A 22,732-nucleotide genomic window follows, 5' to 3' on the forward strand; every position below is an offset into this window, starting at 1 on the left:
GAGGAAAGAGAACAGACGGAGAAACAAGAGAAAGAACATAGGTTACAAGTCTCGGGTCAATATGCTGTTCGTCAGCCACTTTATCCTGTTCTTAATAATCATGACGATGATTTTTATTTATTAGATCGTTCTCCGCCTCCTTATGTTGGCGCGTCTGCCCCGAGGCCACAAGATTCTGGATCGGGTTCAAGTAAGGTAGACACGCGGTCCATGTTATCGGCCGAGCGAATGGGTGAGCTTCGACAGTTTTCCTATCGTGCGTGTAAGGGTAAGTTATCCCTTGATGAACTGTTGGCTTCTTGGGAGTCGTGGCAGGATAGAGAAAGGGTGTATTTCTTGGGACACTTTTCTGATGAAGTGATTGCCGCCTTTCGGAAATATTCCAGTGTCTTTGAACCTGCTGATGTGGTATTAGATTCTAAAGCATTGCGTAATGGTGTTTTCTCTCCCTCTAAGGCGCCTGAAGCGGTTCGGCGACTGTTTGCGTTGCGGGATGCGGCAGCAGACCTTAAAGAGAAAGCGCGCCAACACCTTGAGGAGGAAAAGCGGTCGGATTCGCGTACCGGAGGCGGCCATTCATCCACCTCTCAATCAGATAAGAGCGATCCAGTGCATGCTAAACCAATGCGCGAAGCGGCGCCTTTGTATGTTCCTCCTAAAGGAGCGGGGACTAGCTCGGATATTACCTCCGCCGATGCTAAGGGATATTTTGTGTATAATTGGGTTTATACTCCCTGGCATAGGGCTGACGTCATGGCATTAAAGAATGCGTTGCCTGATCCCCGCAAGAATCCAGCGGCCTTTTACGAAGAAGTCGAGGGGGCCTTGAATTCTTGTATTATGACCTTAGCAGATATAGATTTGTTCTTTGGGCTTATTCTACCACCAGATATGTGGCGATCCGTGCGGAAGGTGGATGATGTTGCCACTTTTAAGGCTCGATGATCTGAACTTGAGGATGAGGATAGGGAGAGAAAGCCCGCGCAGAAACCACCTCAGATTATCTTAGATCTCCCCGCTGCTATCCTGACTAAGTTGAAGACCATCATTCCCCCTAAAAAGATTAACTGGAATATGCTAGCCTCGTGTAAGCAGAAAGCCGATGAATCAGTTGCAGATTTCTTTACGCGCTTTGAGGAGACGTTCCATGATTTTAGTGGCCAGTCTCTTACGGATGATACGGGTCGGCACCTTTTTGCTGACAAATATGTGGCGAATCTATTACCGGCAATTGCAGCTCGCCTCAAAGCGAGTGAAAGTTCTTGGTCCACTACGACCCCGACAGCCCTCCTGACTATAGCCCAGTACTATGAGCGCCAGGAGCTAGAAGCGAAGGGGCAGGAGGAAAAGAAATCGAAGGATTTAAAAACGAAGGTGATGTTAGCACAGGTATATGGTCCGCCCCGACGGGGTGTAAATAGAGGTAGGGGAGGATTTTATGGTCCTCCCTCGGGCCGATCTGATCTGAATAGGAATCAATGTGCGTATTGTAAGCAATCGGGGCACTGGGCCAGAGAATGCCCAGCGTTGCATGCTTCACGGCAGGGTCACAGTCAGGGACACGCTCAGGGCGGCCCGAGAGGTAGAGGGGGTTTCTCGAATTTTAGAGGGAATTCTAATGATCACGCTCGTCTTGACCTTGCTGGGCAGCAACGAGATAGGTCAAATGTTTTTGATCGACAAAATCAGTATCAAGTGTCGGGGATTGACCGTTCTGGGTACCATGATTCTCAGCATGCATAGGAATGCGTTGGATGGGGGTTGGAATCAGTCGAGGTGCCAGTTGATCAGAGGGGTCCTTATGTATCAGCTGAGGTTTTGGGCTCCACTGATCAGTTTCTAGTGGACACAGGAGCGACTCGTAGTGCGCTGTCTAAACAATTGGTTCCGAGGGCTCCCCCATCTGGCTTAATGGTTACATCGGTAGGGTTCGATGGAACACTCTCCCGAAGCCCTCTTTCGCAGCCCCTCACATTTCAGGTTAATTCCTTTTCTGCACCCTGTCCGTTTTTGTTAGCTCCGAACACGCCGGATAATATTATGGGCCTTGATATGCTGAAGCACTTCAGAGCTACGATCCGGTGTTCCCCTGCTGGAGTGCGGGTGATATTGAATGACAATTACCCCCTGTCTGAACGGATGTGTGTGGTCACAGAAGATGTTGTGTTAGCTGCCCTCCCCCGTGCTCTGTGGGCCACCTCGGATACTGATGTGGGACAGATGGTGATTCCGCCTGTTCACATTACTGTCCAGGAGGGGGCGGTGTTACCACGCCTTCCCCAGTATCGTATTTCGCAGGAGGGGGAAGAGGCTCTTATACAGATTGTGCAGGATTTGATTAAGGTGGGAGTGGTGGAAGAAGTTCCCTATAATGTTTGTAATAGCCCGATTCTACCCATTCTGAAAAAGGATACGGATGCCAAAGTCTATCGGTTTATCATTGATTTGAGAGAAGTAAACAAGATCGTGATACCTCAGTACCCAGTGGTTTCGGATATCACGACGTTGCTTACTTTGGTCCCGCCTACGGCGACCACGTTTTCAGTTATTGATTTGAAAAATGCCTTCTTTTCGATTCCCATTCATCCCGATAGTCGATACCTTTTTGGTTTCACTTTAAATAATAGGTCTTACCGATTTTGTAGAATTCCTCAGGGCTATACGGAAAGCCCTAGCATCTACAGTCAAGCTTTGAAAAGACAATTGGACTCCTTTGTTCTGCCCGAGGGTGTCGCCCTCATTCAATATGTCGATGACATCTTGCTGGCGGCTGACACCCCGGAGTTGTGTGAAACAAGTACGTTGTCTTTGCTTTCCTTTTTGGCATCCCACAATCACAAGGTCTCTAGGAAAAAGTTGCAATTCTGTAGACCAAAGGTGACTTATCTAGGTCACCTTTTGTCTAAGGAGGGACGTGCACTCACACCAGACCGTGTTCAAGTGATTCTGGATACACCGACGCCGTCCACACAGAAGGACGTGCGCGCATTTTTGGGTCTTGTCTCTTTTTGCAGGCAGTGGATATTAGGGTTTTCGTACATAGCCAAGCCATTGTTAGCCCTTTTGACAAAAGATACACCTATCCCGCTCCCCTGGACGAATGAGTGTGACACTGCCTTTCAGAAACTGCGACAGGCCCTCTGTTCAGCACCAGTGTTAGGGACTCCCGATTATACCAAGCCTTTTTCGCTGTATGTGCATGAGAAAGATGGATGTGCATTATCAGTTTTAGTGCAGATGCACGGCGACAAGCAGCGCCCTTGTGCATATTTTTCGGCTGTACTTGATCCTGTTGCTCGAGCATTGCCTGGTTGTTTTCGCTCGGTTGCGGCGACAGCTGTGTCAATACGCCAGAGCGAGGGAATTGTGTTATCTCATAAGCTGTTGGTATTAGTCCCCCATGCTGTTGATGCCCTGCTTAATCAGACAAAGACGCAGCATTTGACCAGTGCTCGTTTAACGGGATATGAGCTGACGCTTTTGGCTCCTCATATCACGTTGAAGAGGTGAGTGACGTTAAATCCTGCCACATTGTTGCCATACCCCGAGACTCGGTCTGAGGCACGAGAAGCACATGATTGTATCCTTATGACCGAGGAACAAACAAAGGGTCGTATTGATCTCCAGGATACGCCCTTTTCAGATGTAGATGGAGAACTGTGGGTGGACGGGTCATGCCTGAAGCTACCAGATGGTACGACTTCGGCAGCGTATGCGATTACCACATTGCAAACAATAGTGGAGACAGCACGCATACCACAGAAATCAGCTCAAGCAGCGGAACTGATAGCATTAACACGAGCATGTGAGCTCAGTACAGGATTGTGTGTGAATGTTTATACAGATAGCCGCTATGCCTTCGGAGTAGCGCACGATTTCGGCCTGCTCTGGAAGGAAAGAGGGTTCTTAACGTCGCATGGAGTACAAATAATGCATGGGGAGTTAGTTCATAATCTTTTAACTGCATTGACATATCCGAAGAGAATTGCCATCATTAAATGTAGCGCCCATAGGAAAGTAGTCGATAAAGTTGGAGAAGGGAATGCGTTAGCAGACCGGGTGGCGCGGGAGACTGCGATGCAGCCCGGTGCTACTGCCATGTATGTAGTGAAGTCGCGAGTAGAAAGATGGCATGATGCGAAGGAAGAAGTGCGAGAAATACAGAGGACCGCTTCTGATAAAGAACGGGAGCAATGGTCCAGTGAGGGAGAATTGGATGATGAGGGTTGCTGGAGAAATAAGCAGATGGATCGATGGAAATTACCCACAGCTTTTGTACAACCTATGGTTCAGATGGCACATGGGCTAGCACATGTTGGAGCTTCCGCAATTGTAAAATTGCTTACCCAAGTCTGGGAGCATCCAGAGATTGCTAGCACGGCAAAGAGAGTGGTGCAGACCTGTATGATCTGCCTGAGGTACAACCCAGGAAAGGGGACTCGGACCCCAGCAGGAGGGTTCGTAACGCCTACTGCACCCTTTGAGGTTTTACAGATGGATTACATTCAGCTCGAGCGCTGTAACAATTTGAAGTATGTTCTAGTAGTGGTGTGTGCCTTCAGCAAATGGGTTGAGGCCTACCCTACGAAAGACAATACTGCAATGACTACCGCTAAGATGCTGTTGAAGGAGTTCTTCCCTCGATATGGCGTTTGTAGACTTCTCTGGAGTGATAACGGGCCCCACTTTATAGCGGATGTTATAAAGTATGTTCTGAAGGGTCTAGGCATCACCCAGAAGTTCCATGCAGTATTCCACCCTCAATCTGCAGGACTAGTCGAGAAGTATAATGGTACACTGAAGCTCAAGATCGCTAAAATTCAAGCTTCAACGTCTTTGACTTGGCCAGATGCTTTACCGCTGGCATTGTTGTCAATTAGATCGGTACCGCACTCTCGAATCGGTCTTACACCGTATGAGATTGTCTTTGGACGTCCAATGAATATTTGGGGTCCACCAAAACCTAAGACTGTGTATGATGTACCTTGTGTAATGATGAATGATTATCTGGCACAGTTAACGGATAACTTGGTTTCCATTCATCAACAGGTCCGGGAGGCGCTCCCTGATCGGTCCACCGGCGAAGGACATAGTCTCCGGCCTGGGGACTATGTCATGTTGAAAATCTTCGACAGGACGAACAGCCTGGAGCCGAGATGGGTTGGCCCTGAGCAAGTCTCACTGGCAACAAGGACGGCTGTGCGAGTTTCCAACAGGAAGAATTGGATCCATTCCCTGCACTGCCGCAAAGTACCGCCCGGATTGGTGGAGTCCGCTGTACTGACCGATCAACGAGAGATTCTGACCACAGAGAAAGGCCGTGCTGTGGAATCGAACGACGCTGAGGAGCTCTTTCCGGACCACGCGACTCCTGGAGGAAGGCGATATCATCTGAGGCCAAGAAAGTGAATCCTTCAGTATCGGGACATGTTGTCAGAACGGCCCTTGGGTTAGTGAAACGGAGAGCCAGTGAGGCAAGGGGGGGGGATCAGCCCTGCATTAGTGTAGTGACACCCGTCTTGGCCCGTTGGTGAAGAAATCGACCGCTGCCCAAGGGGAAGAGTTCTGACAAACCTTTAGTTTCAGGAAGATATTGATTCTCTATTCTGACATGGAGAAAAAGAAGATCCTTTGTGCAACAGGGTTTATGCTCACAGTAGCTATTGTTGGGATAACCACATGGTTTGTGGAGGATGTGACTCCTGCTCGAGAGTTGCTTGTGTTGACCACTCCAGTGCCTGCGGAGCACTATTTCTATACCCTTCCGTATCAAGAATTGAAGCATCGTCAGTCCTATTTGAATAACACTTTCATCCAGATGTTACATCATACCCATGTTGCCACCAATGCTACGAACTGTTGGATATGTGGTATGATGCCAGCTCATCAGAAGAAGGGAGGAACGCCATTCATACCTCTTCCTTTCTCTCATAATGGCTCTTGTAGAGCATGGTACACTTTGCTTTTTGCCACTCGGAAACCCACAGTGGGACGATTACTCTTCAGACTCAATAAAGAATGTCATCAGGATAAAGATGGATATCCGCAAGCGAATGGGACAATTTGGGAATGGGAAGAGTATCGACCAGACAATGAATCGATTCCATATGTTTTCACGAACACCAGAGACACTGTGGGAAAAGACAGATTTGTGATTCAAGTGGCACAAGCTCAAGCGGATCTGTGTGTCCAAAGTGTGGGTTATATTCCTGTTGGTGTTAGCGATTGTATTACCATATTAAACATCGATGGATTGAATAACAGTACTTTCTTAGCATCCCATAATACGTATTTTGTGTGTGGAACTAAAGGTTATTACCGTTTGCCAGCCGGTTGGTCTGGAGTATGCTATGTATCATTTTTGTTACCTCCTGTATTTCTGGCACCTGCATCCTATCATAAGGATTTAAAGTTGTTAAATAATGTGACTGTAAATAGGTATAAACATACTTTATCAATTGATGATGTGGATCAGACTGACACCAGTTTACAGCAGTATATCGACTTCAATCTAGGATTGTTCTTCTTCGTTGGAGCTGCCCTAAATAGTAGGAAAGTTCGAAGATTAACACGAGTGGTAGAGGCTGTGACGAACCAAACCGCTGCTGCTCTTGGGAATCTTACGGAAGAATTACAGATTACCAGAATTGTTGCATTGCAGAATCGTATGGTGTTAGATGTTATGTTAGCTGATCGAGGTGGAGCTTGTAAAATTATCGGAAGTAGTTGCTGTGTGTTTATTCCTGATCACACACCTTCAGTCTATAATGCAATCAATAGGTTGCATAAAATTGCAGCTGAAATCCATACAGAAAACGGCACTTGGTCCTTTTCTGGATGGTTTTGGGCATTGATTACTGCTTGGGGTTGGAAGGTTTTGACTGGCCTCTGCATAATTATAGCAGTTCTGTTTTCTTGCTGTATCTGTGTTCAATGTGGTCCCTTGCTCTGTTCCTTATGTGTATCATTCTGTATCCCCGATAAGAAAGCTATTGCCAATGTCACTTATCAGAAACGTTTAGCTAAGGAAGTAGAAGAGATGATGATAATCGATATATATGATGATTATTCTAACAAGCCGGATGTCTTCAGTAAATGCTGAAAGGGTCGTCTGTTGTAAATTGCAACTTCGATGTGATTAAGCATTTACTAAAGACATGAATTCTCCTCCCTTACACATGTTCCTTTTGTTATGTTGACTGAAGTCTGGACTCCATTTTGTATTGTCATGTCTCCACGTGCTCAGCACGAGAAGAGTCTTATCTTTGTGTTAGTTGCTCTTGTAATCTGCCTAGTAACAGTCTATAAATAGTTTCTTTGTCCGTCTGGCGCATGCCCAGACTTGACCACATCTGTTATCAGTTAGTCCTTGCTTGACCATGTTTTCGCGGGCTCAAGGAGTATGTCCGCTCCGCCCACATATCGATCTTGTATTGCAAATGTCCATAAAAGGTAACATTCCTCGTCTCATGTCGTATCCTCCCACTTATGAGCCCCTCTGTTGTGTATAAAAGGGGACCATGCATGCAAGTTCTTTGTGCTACTCTATGCAATACTGAAGGGTATTGTATGGATTGTAGGACCACCCTTAAGGGTTAATAAACCGTGTCTTTGTACTTTGCAGTTTCCGTGCCAACTTCCTTATAGGCTTCTTTACAGGAGAGCGAACCCTTGTGTCCTGCGGGCCTAGCTGGGGCCTGTATTCATCAGTGGGTTCGGTGTCTCCCGCCATCTCCCTTTGGGAGGCCTTTAAGACGGTGCTCCGGGGCCAGGCCCTATCTCTCATTTCCTACACCAAAAAATGCGCTGCGCAGGAGGTTGTTCGGCTAGAAGATGAGATCACTGAGTTGGAGAGTGATTTGGAGCAAGGTGTTACGGATGATAGATTGCATGTGTTGGAGCTTAAGCAGGCCGACTATAAGGCGCTGGTTACTGAATCTGCTAGGAGTATGAGCAGGGAGCAACAGGGGCGTTTGTATGATATGGGTGATAAGGCCGGGAAGTTGATTGCTTGGTTGGATAAGAAGGAGAGAGCGAGTCGAGTGGTACCGGAGGTTGAGAGGGTGGACGGTGTGTGTGTGACGGACCCCGGTGATATAGTTGATTGCTTTGCGGAGTATTTTCACGGGGTCTACTCTCCGGTCTCAGAGCGCTCGGAGGAAGACTCTCGACTGCTGCTTCGAGACATTACTCTGCCTTCCCTATCTGATGAGGATAAAGTATTGATGGATGCGGCCCTGTCGCCAGATGAGATTGCTTTGGCCATTCGCTCTATTGCCTCGGGTAAGGCCATGGGTCCTAACGGACTTCCCATCGAATTATACAAGTTGCGCCCAGATGTGATTGCGCCTTATCTGCGAGACATGTTCCTTGAGGCTAAGGCGGCGGGCTCCCTCCCCCCTGACCAACGTCTTGCTACTATTGTGGTTATCCATAAGGAGGGGAAGCCGCGGGATCGGTGTACTTCTTACAGGCCTATCTCCTTGTTAAACGCGGAGCCCAAAATCCTCGCCAAGGTACTGGCCAATCGTCTGATCCGGGTTGTGGGTGACCTGATTCATCAGGATCAATCCGGCTTTATACCCCATCGCAATACCGCTTTGAACCTGCGGCGATTGCATGGCGTCCTTGCTCGCGCTCCATTCATTCGTGAGCCGGCCATTTTGGCGTCCTTGGACGCTACCATGGCGTTTGATACCTTGGAATGGCCGTACATCTGGGCAGCATTGGCGAAGTTTGGTTTTGGCCTGGGTTTTATCGGTTGGGTGAAATTGCTTTATGACAATCCACTGGCACAGGTGGTGGTCAACGGACGTGTGTCGGCTCCCTTTGTTTTGGGTAGGGGCACCCGACAGGGATGTCCACTGTCGCCTCTTCTTTTTGCGCTTTGTCTGGAGCCCCTTGCGGAGTGGTTGCGGTGGGAACCCTCGATGCGTGGCCTTAGATGGACGCCGGAATACGAGGATCGGGTCTCCCTATACGCGGACGATATCCTTTTGTATCTTGAATCACCGCGCAAATCGCTCATTGTGTTGGTGGATGTTTTGAGCTCCTTTGGTCGCAATTCCGGATTGGTCATCAACTGGGCTAAGTCCTGTGTATACGTTCTTTCCGGGGAGGCCCCCCCCCTTCCGCGGGGGTGCCCTATCCAGATTGCGCCGTCGGGATTTACGTATTTGGGAATTTTTATAACACTGGACCCGGTGGCCCGCTACGAACGGAATCTTCTCCCCCCCCCCTTCAGCGCCTAAGGGCGGATGTGGCGGGTTGGCGGCGGTTGCAGCTCTCGCCACTTGGCCGGGCAGCACTGTTCAAAATGATGTCGCTGCCACGCATTTTGTACGCCCTGCAGAACACCATGGACGTAGTGCCGGCCCGTTATTTTCGGGAGGTGGAGTGTCTCCAGCGTCGATTGTTTTGGGATGGGCGGCCGCGGATTGCTCTTGCCAAACTAACTCTACCGTGGTATGATGGGGGGGTCGCCCTCCCTGACATTAAGCGATACTACTGGGCCTCCCAGTTGGCTGCCGTCAATCACGGGATGTATGGCCCTGCTTTGAACCCGGCTTTTGAGATGGACAAATTGCTATTGCCGGGCGGAGACTATAATCGAGCGCAATACTCGGGGTCCCTTGATGCGCGGTTGACGGGCCCGACGCGGGTCGCGGTACAGGTGTGGCATGCAGCAAATGCGGCGATGGGGTGGAGGGATCGTTTGACTTGGGCTACGCCATTGTATGCGTCCCAGCGTTTGGGTTATCTGTATACTACGAAAGGCTTTGATAAGTGGGATACGATTGGTATCAGCACGGTAGGGGATCTCTGGACGAAAGGGAAATTTAAGACGTTCGACATGCTGAAAACTGAATACCAGTTGAATGATAGGGAATACTATCGGTATGCTCAGGTCCATCATGCCTTGTGTTCCGTGTTTTCGGACGTGGCGGCTATTCCGGAGCATTCCCCGTTGGAGGACAGGATATTGGACGGCTATGTGCCGGATAGCACCATTTCGCTGATTTATAAGAAGCATATTAATGATCGGATGGGTTTGCTGGCTTCATTGCGGGAGACATGGATTGCCGACGGTTTAGAACTGGATGACGAGGATTGGGTGTTGGCGGTGGCCTCCCCGAAAGAGGTGGCTATCCCGGCCCGGTTGCGGTTCGTCCAGCTTAAAATACTCCATAGAGTGTACGTCACGGGGCCTGCTCTGATGCGTATGGGGTATTCGGTGGATGGTTTGTGTAAGCGAGGCTGTGGACTCCTGGGGAGTTTCCTCCATATCCTGTGGGAGTGTCCGGAGGTGACTCGGTTTTGGTGCAGAGTGCATGCGGTGTTAGAAGAAGTCACGCATGTTGCCTTGTTGCCGGAGGCACGAAGATGTTTGCTGAATGTCTGGGAGCCGACTGATTACAATGTGACGCAGACGCAATGGGTGACTCTGGGCTATATGGTAGCGAAGCGTGACATTGCACAATTGTGGGGCTCCCAGAGGCCACCCACAGTCTCCGAGTGGAAAGAACACATGGACTGGTGTATGTTCAGAGAGAAAACGGTGTATGTGGCGAGAGGCAAGCCTGGGAAGTGGATTAAGGTGTGGGGTCCCTGGAACTCCTATCGTGGAGGTATATGCGCCCCGCCTCAGATGCGTGAGATAAATGCCGCCCTGTCTCCCTAGCCCGCGCATTCCTGTATGCTCCTACGACATGCAAATTTACCCGGGTTGGATTACTCCCTCGATACGAGGGGCACATGCTACTGCTATTAATTTCCTCTGCCTTGTGTGTTTGCTGTTTTTCGTTTCCTAAAAATATGAAACCTTTCTTGTTTGTTTATGGACTGCGGCTGCAGCCGACTGCGATGATTAACTCTCCAGTGACCCCTTTTTTTGTTGCTTCATCGATGTGAATGTCAGCTGTGCCTAGGGTTACACTGCATTTTAGCGGCCGGCCTGTTGGTTGTAGGCCCATACTTGTATTTCTCTGAAATTGTAATAAAGGTTTTAAAAAAAAAAAAAAAAAAATGCAATAAGCAAAGTACCAAACTTACAAGGGTTTGATCCTAATGCTCATACTACAGTCACTACCGACGCCATTTGCAAAGGTTTAGGCGCGGTCCTGATTTAATGCAATGACAATAAGCAGGAAGTTGTAATTGCTTTCGCTTCCAGGTCTCTCACTCCTACTGAGGAAAAATATTCTGTTATCGAGAGAGATCTTGCCAGTAGTCTGGTTGTTAGAAGATTTTCGCGAATTTTGTGGGGAAAAGAATTTACTCTTAGAAGTGACCATAAGCCCCTCATCAAATTACTAACCACTGAGTGTCTTACCAGAGCCACTGCCAGATTTTCTATGCGATTGCAGGATTTCTTGTTTGATATCCACTATGTACCTGGTGCCAAGAATGTCATTACGGATTGCCTCAGTAGATTGGCCTTACCTTTAACAGAAATTGACAGTAACTCTTGGAATGAGTTTTCTGCTGTCAATGTTCTCCAAATAAATGAACTTCATAACAGCATCTCTAATGAGGAATGGTTAAAAGCTGAAGAGGAGGATGTTGTTTTGACGGAAGTCAAAACTAAAGTCATTGAAGATTGGAAGAATTTAAATAGGAGAGGTGTTCCCCCTCAGTGGTTAAGAAACCAGATTGTACACTTATGTCATGAGGATCATTCTGGCATTTCACGCACCAAATGAAGGGTCAAGGATCGGTATTTGTGGCCTAGTGTTGATAGTGCCATTGAGAAAATCGCGAGGTCTTGTATAAACTGCAAAGTAGCTGACAAGTGCAAGAAAACGTTCAACCCACCTTTAGGTGTGGCATGTTCTTCAGATGTACCCTGGGAGGAATTAGCTTTGGACTTAATGGGACCAATTAATTGGAAGGATGGTACCACCAAGTATATTGTGGTTTTAATTGACATGTTCTCAAGATGGTTTGAGTTAAGAGTGGTTGACAAAGTGGAGACTAGAACCGTAATTGAGTTACTTGATAATGTTTTTTTGCAAGAGGGTTTTCCTGCATCCATTGTGAACGATAATGGAGTACAGTTCAAATCTAAAGAAATGGTAGGTTACCTCACTTCTGCTGGCATTAAACAAAAAATGTACTGCCCTTTACCATCCTTCCAGTAATGGAATTGTTGTGAGACTTAATAGAGTTATTAAAGGCACGTTGCAGTTGTGTAATAAATCTGGATTATCTTGGGAAGGTGAATTAAAAAAAGATGTTGTGGGCTTACAGAGTAACTTCTCCTGGTTCCTTAGGCAAAAACCCTTTCTCCTTAATGAGAGGTAGAATTCCTTTTTCCAAAACCAATCCTGGTTGGATGAAACGCAACAGTATGGCAAGTTGCCACTTGGATGAAGTTAGATTTAACGTAACCAATTCCCAAAACAAATTGTATTACGATGTCAAACATGGAACCAAACCAGTGAATTTGCGTGTTGGTCAATGGGTATGTGTCAAAAATGCCAGGAAGTTTCTAAGGGAGAAAGCAAGTTTGATGAGCCCAAGAAGATTTCACAGATTAGGCACAACATAATAGCTTTGGAAATTGGGAAGTTTGGCACATGAGCACTTTAGCTTTAGCAGGTTGCAGTAGCACAAAAGATGATGGTTGTATTAGAACAAAAGATGATAAGAAAAAGAATGTTAACCGTAATTATTGGTAGCCTAATGATGTGGTTCGCAGTTCTTTGTGGGATGAAGAGAATGAAATAGATCTTGATAACACAGAACAATTAAACTTAGGTACAGATGCCAATGATTCGGGGAAAAATAAGAAAAATAAGGTTAGTGAAACCTTTCAAGACGGGGTCTAGTTTACCCAAGTTGTTCTTCAGAAGTGAAGACCTCTTATGGTAGAGTTGTTAAGAAACCTGATAGATACAATTAATTTATATTCTTTAGAATTTTTCCCTCTGTTGTTCTTTTCCTTTCTTTTCTTGTCTTTTCCTTTTTCTCTCTTTTCCCATCCTGGTCTTCCAATGTCTTTTTTTATTTTTAAAAGGAGGAGGATGTGTAGTATATATAATGTATTTTAGTTTCCCCTGCCTTATGTAGAATGTATTACATGCGGGAATTTGGTAAGTGTTCTATAATCTGTAGTTCTCTGTTTATATGGTTTGGTATGGAATGTTAGGCAGATGTTGCTGAGAGCTGTTGCCAACACAATTCCAAGCAAAGATTGGTAATAAAGAAGATACTGGCTTCATACTCCAGTGTGGTGTCATCTTTAAGGAAATGCTACAGTCTACAAGTGCAATATTAAGGACCGCCTGATCCCGAACTGTGAAGCCTTACTATTCTCTCTCCTTTTCTCTACCTTTTCAGGTGCCCTTATTTATCGTCCCCCTGGGCCTTTTGGTAATTGGTGCTTCGCTTTACCTGATTTTCTGGCTCCACACATTTTGCAGGCAGCAAATTTTACTTTACTTGGTGATATCAACCTTCATCTTGAGGATGCCAAAAGTAACCTAGTTTCGACCCTCATAGCCGATTTGGGCTCACTCAATCTTTCTCTTGTTAATTCCACTTCTACCCATGTTGCGGCACACCTCTAAGACCCCATCTTTTCCAATCTCTCAACCCTTCTCGTCACTCCTCCGCTCCAACTTTGTAGGACGGATCATTAGGCAGTACCTTTAAGTATTACAGTTCCCTTCTCTCCACTTACTCGACCTGCTCTGCAATCTATAACCAGGCTTTGGTCTAAACTTGACATGGCTGAGTTAAACAATTTGCTTTTCAACAGAATCCCTACCCTTATTTTTCAACCTGATTCTGACCAAATCATTGTGCATCAATGGCTTATGGATGCCATTGATTCGATCTTGCCTCTAGTATCTAAAATGCAATGCAGAAGGCACCCTCCTGCCGCCTGGTTTACTGAGGCCCTCCGTCCTGCTGTAAAATCCTTGAAAGGTGTTGGAGGAAGCTTTATGCACCTGAGGCTAAGGCAGAGTACATAGCTGCTCTGAAAAAATATCATGCCTCCTGCAAATCTGCACATGCATCTTATTACACGTAGAAAATCGCTAACTCCCAACACTGCCAGAAGACTCGGTTTAAAGTTGTGGATGAACTTTCGGCAGCTACCCCTTTCCCTCTCTCGACAGCAAAGTGATGAGCTAGCCACATTTTTCCTAAGTACAGTAGAGTCTATTCACCATCAATTAGATGCGGATGCGTCTAATATAGTGAATTTGTCAAACTCTACTCCACAAGCGTTCGGTCACCTGGACTTAAACCCCTTTGACTGTAAGTCAGAGGAACCCCTGAAAATCAGGGTTTGGCCTTCTTTGGATTTGGCATCATTGCACACTATACTGGGTTCCATCAAGTCTGGCTCCTCGCTAGATACTCTACCCCCATCAAAACTTAGACTCTTAGACGATGTTGCCCACACTGTAATCCTCAACTCTTCCCTGAGTACTCGTTACGTACCTCAGAAATGGTAGCGCACCTTGGTACTCCCTCTGCTTAAGAAGGATGACCTTGACCCTCTCTGCTGATCACATTTTGGTCCAATCTCCCTTCTCTCTGTCTTCTATAAGATTCTGGAAAGGCATGTTAATACCCAACTTTCCTCCTTAGCTACTTCCTGTAACTTGCTCCACCCGTCTCAGTCTTGCTTTAAGGTAGGTCATAGTACCGAATCCACGCTTCTCAGGGTCACTGAACTCCTTAGGCAAGAACTCGACTCTGGTGGTATGGCCACCCTCATCCTACTGGATTTAAGTGCGGCGTTCGATACGTTTTTACATACCATCCTGTTGGACAGATTGGAGGCGTCAGGCATTGTTGGTCTGGCCTTGAAGTGGCTGTCTTCCTTCTTGAAAGATCATACTTTTCATGGCTCATCAGCGAACATTACATCTAAGACCCTAACACTGGTCTCTGGCTTTCCTCAGGGATCCATCCTGAGCCTCCTGCTCTTCAACATTTACATTCGCCCTTTGGAGGATGTGACTGAGAAGTCTGGTCTCACCCTTTTTCCTTATGCTGATTATTCCCAGATTTTTTTTCACTGCCTGATGCTAAAAATCAAGATCCCTCACTACTCAGGCTAGGTTTGACAAATGTCACCCTTTGGATGAACAGAAATGCCTTAAAGCTCAATGGCAACAAAACAGGAGTCTTCGTTCTGGAAATAACACCGAACTCTGGGGCGTCAACCATTGGCCAGTTTTATTGGGGCCACTACCCACTCCGGTTAACAAGGTTAAGAATCCTGGCTTCATTATCGAGAAGAACCTCTCCCTCAAGCCGCAGGTGTCCAAGCTCACAGCCTCCTGCTTCTCCGTTATCAAATGGCTCAAGAAGATCCTTTGGCTGATTCTCTCGGCAGCCCTGAGACCAGTGCTGCAGGCCCTGGTAACGTCCAGATTGCACTATGGGAATGTACTGTACCTGGGCGCTGAAAAGTCCTTGATCTGCCGCTTGCAGATTATTCAGAATGTACCCGGTCGCCTTCTTTTTCGGCTGCCCAGATATGCTTCTGTCTCTCCTCTGATCCAAAAACTACATTGGCTTAAGGTCGATAAGCATATTAATTTCAAGGCTTTATGCTACATATTCCGAGTCAGACACGGCCTGGCCCCTTTATACATCCAAGGATTGGTGTCACCCTATGTGCTCACCCGACGGCTGAGATCATCCAACCTCTCATTGTTTACTACGCCCTGGTTTTGTCTGGCCCGCATGAAGTGTCGCTCTTTTTCCTACCTGGGCCTGAAACTTTGGAACTCTCTTCCAGAAGCTCTCAGGAATTGTCACTCTCTACTTACTTTTCATAAGAACCTGAAGACTGCTCTTCAGTTGTCATGACTGAGCTCCTTGTCGCTTGGTTAGCTGTTGTGCTATCTGCGGTCCTTTTCTGCTACCCAGGAGGAGTTTCCCAGCGCTAGAGCAAGCAGCGACCAGAGTCGCTGCTTGCTCTAGCGCTGGGAAACCCCTCCTGGGTAGCTGCGCACTTTATAAGTCTTTTTTAATAATAATTATTATTATATATGTTTGTGTTGGTGACTATGTGTTAAGTAGTTTATATATTTTAAGGGTAATTCAAAAAGGCTTTCTTGGCTATGTGGGATCCTGCTATAATTGATTGTGTAACAGACCCAATGTAATGATTTGTCTGTATTCATATTTTTATATTTTGACTTCTGAAACTTTCAATGACTGCTCTATATTGTTTTCCTTTTTGATTTGTATTGTTTTATTTTGATGTATTTCAAAATAAAAAGATTTGATCAAAAAAAGAAAGTGCTGAATGAACCCTCCAACAGGAAGCCATTCCTTTCCCATTCCATGGTAGTCAGAATTCCTCCGATTTGGGAGACAGGAACTGCTTTCTTACGCATCTTTGTGTGCTAAAAACATTTGCAAGATGACCTTGAGGATTAATATCTCTTTGAATCGCCATAAAAATGTAAGATTTTCTAGATAATGCATTAAGGACATGAATGCAAGGATTATGCAACTCTCGTTCTTGCTGTATTAACAGCAGCAATTTGTTATAGGAAACAAGTAATAAAAAAACTACAAGTCCCCAACGAGTAGCAAAAGAACTACTAAACCCATGTAGCATTGTAACCAGTTAACACCAGTGGCATCATAGCTTTGATTAACTCCTGTTGATGCCCTCTTTCTTGCAGCAAGGTAGAAAATCTAGAAACCAGAAACACCTCTATTCTTGCTTCTGCTATGGAACTAGGACCGCATGACAAGCTCAACAGACCTTGCCATGTGGATATACAGGATGCAAGATCTCAGCGCCACCCAGAAGGATGTAGCATGATTTCAAAGGAAGCAGCAGCGTAGGGTTGGGGGGGGGGAGTTGGGGATGTTGGGAGAGGTAATAATGCCTACACAGGTGTAGACCAGACAGTGGCACCAAGTCTGATTACTAAATGTCGCTGAAATATAAGGGTACCAGACGTGCTCAACAGATATGCAAAATAAGAGAGAGGGAGATAAAGGTCTTGGACGATGTAAATGTATGGATAAACTTTCGGATGTACTGTTGCGATGAAAAAACAAAAAAGGCAATAAAATATGTTTAAAAAAAAAAAACAGGCCTTGCCATACCAGTCTGTTAAATCAACACATAACAAAGGTGGAGCAAACAATGAAGCCAACCTCTGTACACATTTTTTTTTTGTTTGAATATCTTTTATTAGTACATTTTCCTGTATAATTTCCTGTTACAGCATGTCTATTGTCTAGCATCGACAAGCATCACTTTCCATATAACATTACTTGGTCTCTGACTCTGTAAAGAGCCGTCAGCGTATATATCTTTCGCATAAACTTGGCGCCACCTTTAACCATTGTTTATGGATACTTGTCCAATTGCCAATTATCCTGGGCGTTAACTGCCTGTACATGCTATTATCTCCAATCGAATACAGGGTTGGGAATGTTCAGTTTGTCCATTACCAGCGATATTCTTGGTGCAACAAAATTCAGGTCATCTGAACAATTTTTTTTCAATACTTAACAATAAAACCAGAACAAACAAGAGATGTCAGTGTGCTAAGGGAATACGCCTTCAGTGCCTGTTACGTTCGCCATCTTTGAGCGGCCATGTCTTTATTGGTGTGTCGTTAATGAACATGCGGAGCCCCTACTATTGCTGTGGCGGGTGTGTAGCCGTCTGCGAACACTTAACATGTCTAAGGAATGCAAAGTTTCAATTGCTCCTGTCAGTCTGGGCGGGATAACCCGCAGCCAACCTTCATACACATACAAGGTATACAACATACAGCAAGGCAGGTTCTGTAACTATCACATCCGTTTCCTTAATAGCACTGAAAAAGCGTATTCACATTAGCTAGAAAATGCTACATTATATGACAGGACTGGAGGCAAGAAATGATTACGTTCAAAGATTATTTATCACAATTGGAATAAGATTCCTCACTGGTTTAAAGAATCAAACACTGATTAAACTTAGTAGTTGACATGTAGGGGCGAGGGTGTGGCTTAAGCCCAAGGAAGATTGCCGCCTTTGATTAGAACTCTGCCATCAGACAGACAGTAAATGTGGATTTGGACAGACACATTGTTACGCCGCATTATAATAAATATTCTATGTGAGTCACTTTATATGCCCCTGTTCATTCCGCAAGTAGAGTTTCCTACCTGGTACAGCCCCATCAGACTCGATGCAATGACTGCCAAGATGGCACGGTAGCGAGTGGCTCCCCATTTTCTCATGGATGCCAGACCATCTCAGTACCGCATACCGCTCCCTCAATGGTTGAATGAGGCAGTTGATCTTCGCTGTGGCCTTCCTCTTGCTACCCTTGGGGCTGTGTTCAGATGAGTGCTGTGCCCTTTCCTGCTTAACCTTGCGAGCTATTCTGCATCACACTGTTCCCCGACGAATCGCACCTTGGCAAAACTATCCATCAGGATGGATCATATACCCCTGCTCCCCGACCAATCGCACCTTGGCAAAACTATCCATCAGGATGGACAGTATACCCCTGCTCCATGGTGCATCACACCTTGGCAAGACTATCCATCAGGATGGATCGTATACCCTTACTCCTCGGTGCATCACATTTTGGCAAGACTATCCATCAGAATAGATCGTATATATATCTTGTTCCTTGGTGCATCGCACCTTGGCAAGACTATCCATCAGGATGGATCATATACCCCTGCTCCTCGGTGCATCGCACCATGGCAAGACTATCCATCAGGATGGATCTTATACCCCTGCTCCCCGACGAATCGCACCTTGGCAAGACTATGAGAATGGATGGTATACCCCTGCTCCTCGGTGCATCGCACCTTGGCAAGATTATCCATCAGGATGGATTGTATACCCTTGCTACTCGGTGCATCACACCTTGGCAAGACTATCCATCAGGATGGATCGTATATCCCTGCTCGCCGACGAATCGCACCTTGGCAAGACTATCCCTCAGGATGGATCGTATACTCCTGCTCCCCGACAAATCGCACCTTGGCAAGACTATCCATCAGGATGGATCGTATACACCTGCTCCCCGACGAATTGCACCTTGGCAAGACTATCCATCAGGATGGATCGTATGTCCTTGCTCCTCGGTGCATCACACTTTGTCAAGACTATCCATCAGGATGGATCGTATACCCCTGCTTCTTGGTGCATCGCACCTTGGCAAGACTATCCATCAGGATGGATTGTATACCCTTGCTCCTCCATGCATTGCACCTTGGCAAGACTATCCATCAGGATGGATCGTATATCCTTGTTCCTTGATGCATCGCATCTTGGCAAGACTACCCATCAGGATGGACTGTATACCCCTGCTCCTCGGTGCATCACACCTTGGCAAGACTATCCATCAGGATGGATCGTATATCCTTACTTCTCGTTGTATCGCACCTTAGGTATACTATCCATCAGGATGGATAGTATACCCCAGTACTTGGTGCATCGCACCGTGGCGAGACTTCCTATTCCTGCAGTAGAGCTCTCAGAATCTCTGGGCATGTATGATCCTCTTCTCTTAGCTGTTTGACCACCCGAAAATCATTCTATGGAGAGGGCCCATCACGGTGCAACCAACCTTATTTAGCCTAAAATCATTAGTGCTTCTTATTGAGTCTTCTTCCTCGAGTATGTGAAGACTATGATATGCAACCAATAGTCCTACTTTTGTGCTTCTCCATTCTCGATGCAGCTCTCAGTTCTTTTGTAGACATAAATGTTGATATCTATTACAGGTCCCCTATCTAGCTGTACACAAGCAGCCTCTTTAAGACCATTGTGCCTTATCATTGCAGGACAAGTCTACACATGTGAGCTTATATACCAGCGACTTCTGATTTGCTGCACCCTCCTGACTGTCGACTGTGCTACTGAAACAAAGTGTGCTTCATTAGTATACAAGTTTTACATTAAAGATCATTTTATATTTTACCTTGGGTCTTACTTACCTGAGACTCCCTCCTATTCTCTGCCTCTTTATTTGGTTTCTCTAATGTGCAACATGGCGCAACATAAGGATGATAAACATACTAAGGACATTAAATATGAGAAGGTGAGGCAAAAAAAAAAAAAAAAGCCAGACTCAACCATTCCTGATTCTCTGATCAAAGGGAAAACTGACAACACCTATAGTATGGAAAATATTCTCCAACGACTAAACTCTCTCAATGAACTTATGCAATGCACAAAGTCAGAAACAGAAGCCGTTCAAAAAGAATTATCTGGCTTGAGTAGTGATTCTAGGTCCGTAGCTAGTAAACTGGAGGAGGCAGAAGTGTGAATTGGTAGAAAGGAAGATAACCTAAATACCTTGAGTAAAAAGTCCAAGTTCATGGCAAAGAAACTAGCCTCACTTGAGATCATGGAACTTGAAGCCAGAAACAGAAGAGGCAACTTGAGATTTTCGGGCTCCTGGAAGATTGCTTTTCTTGAGTTATGGATAGCAAAAGCCTTTGGAATAACATTTATGAAAGACTTTGAAATTGAAAGGGCCCATAGGATCCCTATTAGGAGATCACCAACTCAGCAGCACCCTAGACCTATGATTTTTTTTGTCTGCTCAGATATCAACATATGGAGCTGATTCTGGACCGAATAAGGACAGTGAAAACACTGATCTGGGATGGAAAAAAGATGAGTATCTCTCACGGCTTTGCAAGACCTTCTTTAATTTGTAGAAAGAGTTTTCTAAACTTAAGACTGTATCTTAGATCTTTAAGCATCTTCTTCTTGTTTGTGGCTCCAGCAACACTGAAAATCACCCATAAGGGCAGCTCAGGAACTTTGGATGACCCAAAATACTTGGAATCATTCTTAAAATACCGTATGGACCCAAAATATCTCTTTAACTGCAAAAGTGGAACCTGATATTGTACATCTCTGATACTGTCTCTACATTATCAACCACCCTATAATACCTTTTTATGATTTGACGCTTTACACATGCCGTTGTTATTTTGCAACCTCTTATGGCACGACTAGCCACTATTTATGCCAACAGTACATTAGTATGTAATAGTGGTATAGTTGACCAATGATCAAGATTGAACGTCTTACAGTTCTCGATGCCTTTCAATATTGGTCCCTTTCTATAATGTTCCTATGTCGCTACCTTGGTATAGATCATTCACTGTCCTATGGGATTTGGGCACAACCTACAATATTTCTAATTTGCAGTTGTGGTTTATTCTTGATACACTATTTGCTTAATGTTTCAGGGTCTAATTGACTAGAACTTAGTTTTCTGCTTAAGGATATTGCGATATGTACTCTGTTATAATGTAGAAGCTGTTGTTATCTTATTAATGTTAGTTCTTGTTGTCGATAAGCCCGTTCCTGTGGCGCATTTTCGAGGCCTCCACTGTTCTTTTTTGGGAGATGAGGGGTGGGCTTGAAGGAGTTTTTGTAGTTATGCTATACTGTATATGGTTGCTTATATTAAGCATGGGTTTACTTTTTCTACTCCCGCTAATTTACATTTCTCCCTCTTTCTCTTACCTGACAATTGTGGCGCACATATGCAATTCACTTAAGCAAATTTTTGGCTCATCATTTCCAATTTTTAGGTGACCATGATATACCCCCAGATTTTGGGCCCTATCTCAGTGTGCTAACCAGGCTTTTGAGATCTCTCTCTAAAGGTGAACACCACAATTAAAACATTATGACTGAACAGCAAGGGTCTCAGCCACCCAATTAAGCCAAAAGAAATATTAGATTATTATCATAAACTTCATGGTGATATCATCATATTACATGAAACGAGAGCTGGTATCATAGAGACATGCAGTATTCAAAACTCATGGTTCCAGTACAGTGGGTGTGTCCCAGCAAAGACTAAGGAAAATTGTGTTATTATACTTGTTTCAATCTACTTAACCTGCTTTTGTAAATGGCAGACTTGCAGCGGACAATATATGTTTATTTAGTCACATTATTGAGAAGACAAAATCGTTCTCCCCAACCATGGCTATCGCATTAGATGCCGAAAAAGATAGGGTCTCCTGGCCTTTCCTGAAGGCAGTCCTGCATAAGTTCAATCTAGGCATGTGATTTACCGGTATGGCTAAGTCCCTTTACCACAAGTTATCAGCTCATCTGCAAATATATCTATAAGTATCCAAATAAGGGCCATATTATCGAGGATGGCGTTAAAATTATCGCCGCTTTAGCGGTAGGAAACTGTCTCTAAAAGCGGCGATAATGGGCTTGATAATATGCCGCAGAGAATTCCAATAGAAGCCCATGTTCTGTTCAATAGTTCAGTAGCTGTTGACTCTATAGTGCTCATTCCAAACTCTGCATCTGCACGACTGACCTTGGAAGACCTCCTGATTGTGGGCGCAGCCAGCCGAGCTACCCGGCCTCTGCTGACCGTACCCAAACCCTCTTGGCCAACACTGTCATAAGTGCCACCTGAGCCTCATAAAGGGAAGTGAAAGCATTTACAAATGTACGCACTTTGTTCATGAATGGGTTGCTATACAAAAGACCCCAGCTGATAGGCCTGCCTAATTTGTGGCAAGCTCACAGATTTTAAGACTGAAACTTAGCAGGATGGAGCAGTGCATGGCAGCTGAAATGGCACAATTTCTGTTGTCTAACAGACAGATTGCACTCTGGGCTGAGCCTGCAGAACTTCAGGGTCTAAGGGAGTTCCCTCATCCTTAGCCTTGAAGACCATGTCCAGTATGTTTTACAAAGGGCCTGACGGATTTAAGAGATTCTCCTGGAAAG

Source organism: Triturus cristatus, chromosome 3_1, assembly GCF_964204655.1.
Source record: "Triturus cristatus chromosome 3_1, aTriCri1.1, whole genome shotgun sequence".
In the NCBI taxonomy this organism is placed as follows: domain Eukaryota; kingdom Metazoa; phylum Chordata; class Amphibia; order Caudata; family Salamandridae; genus Triturus; species Triturus cristatus.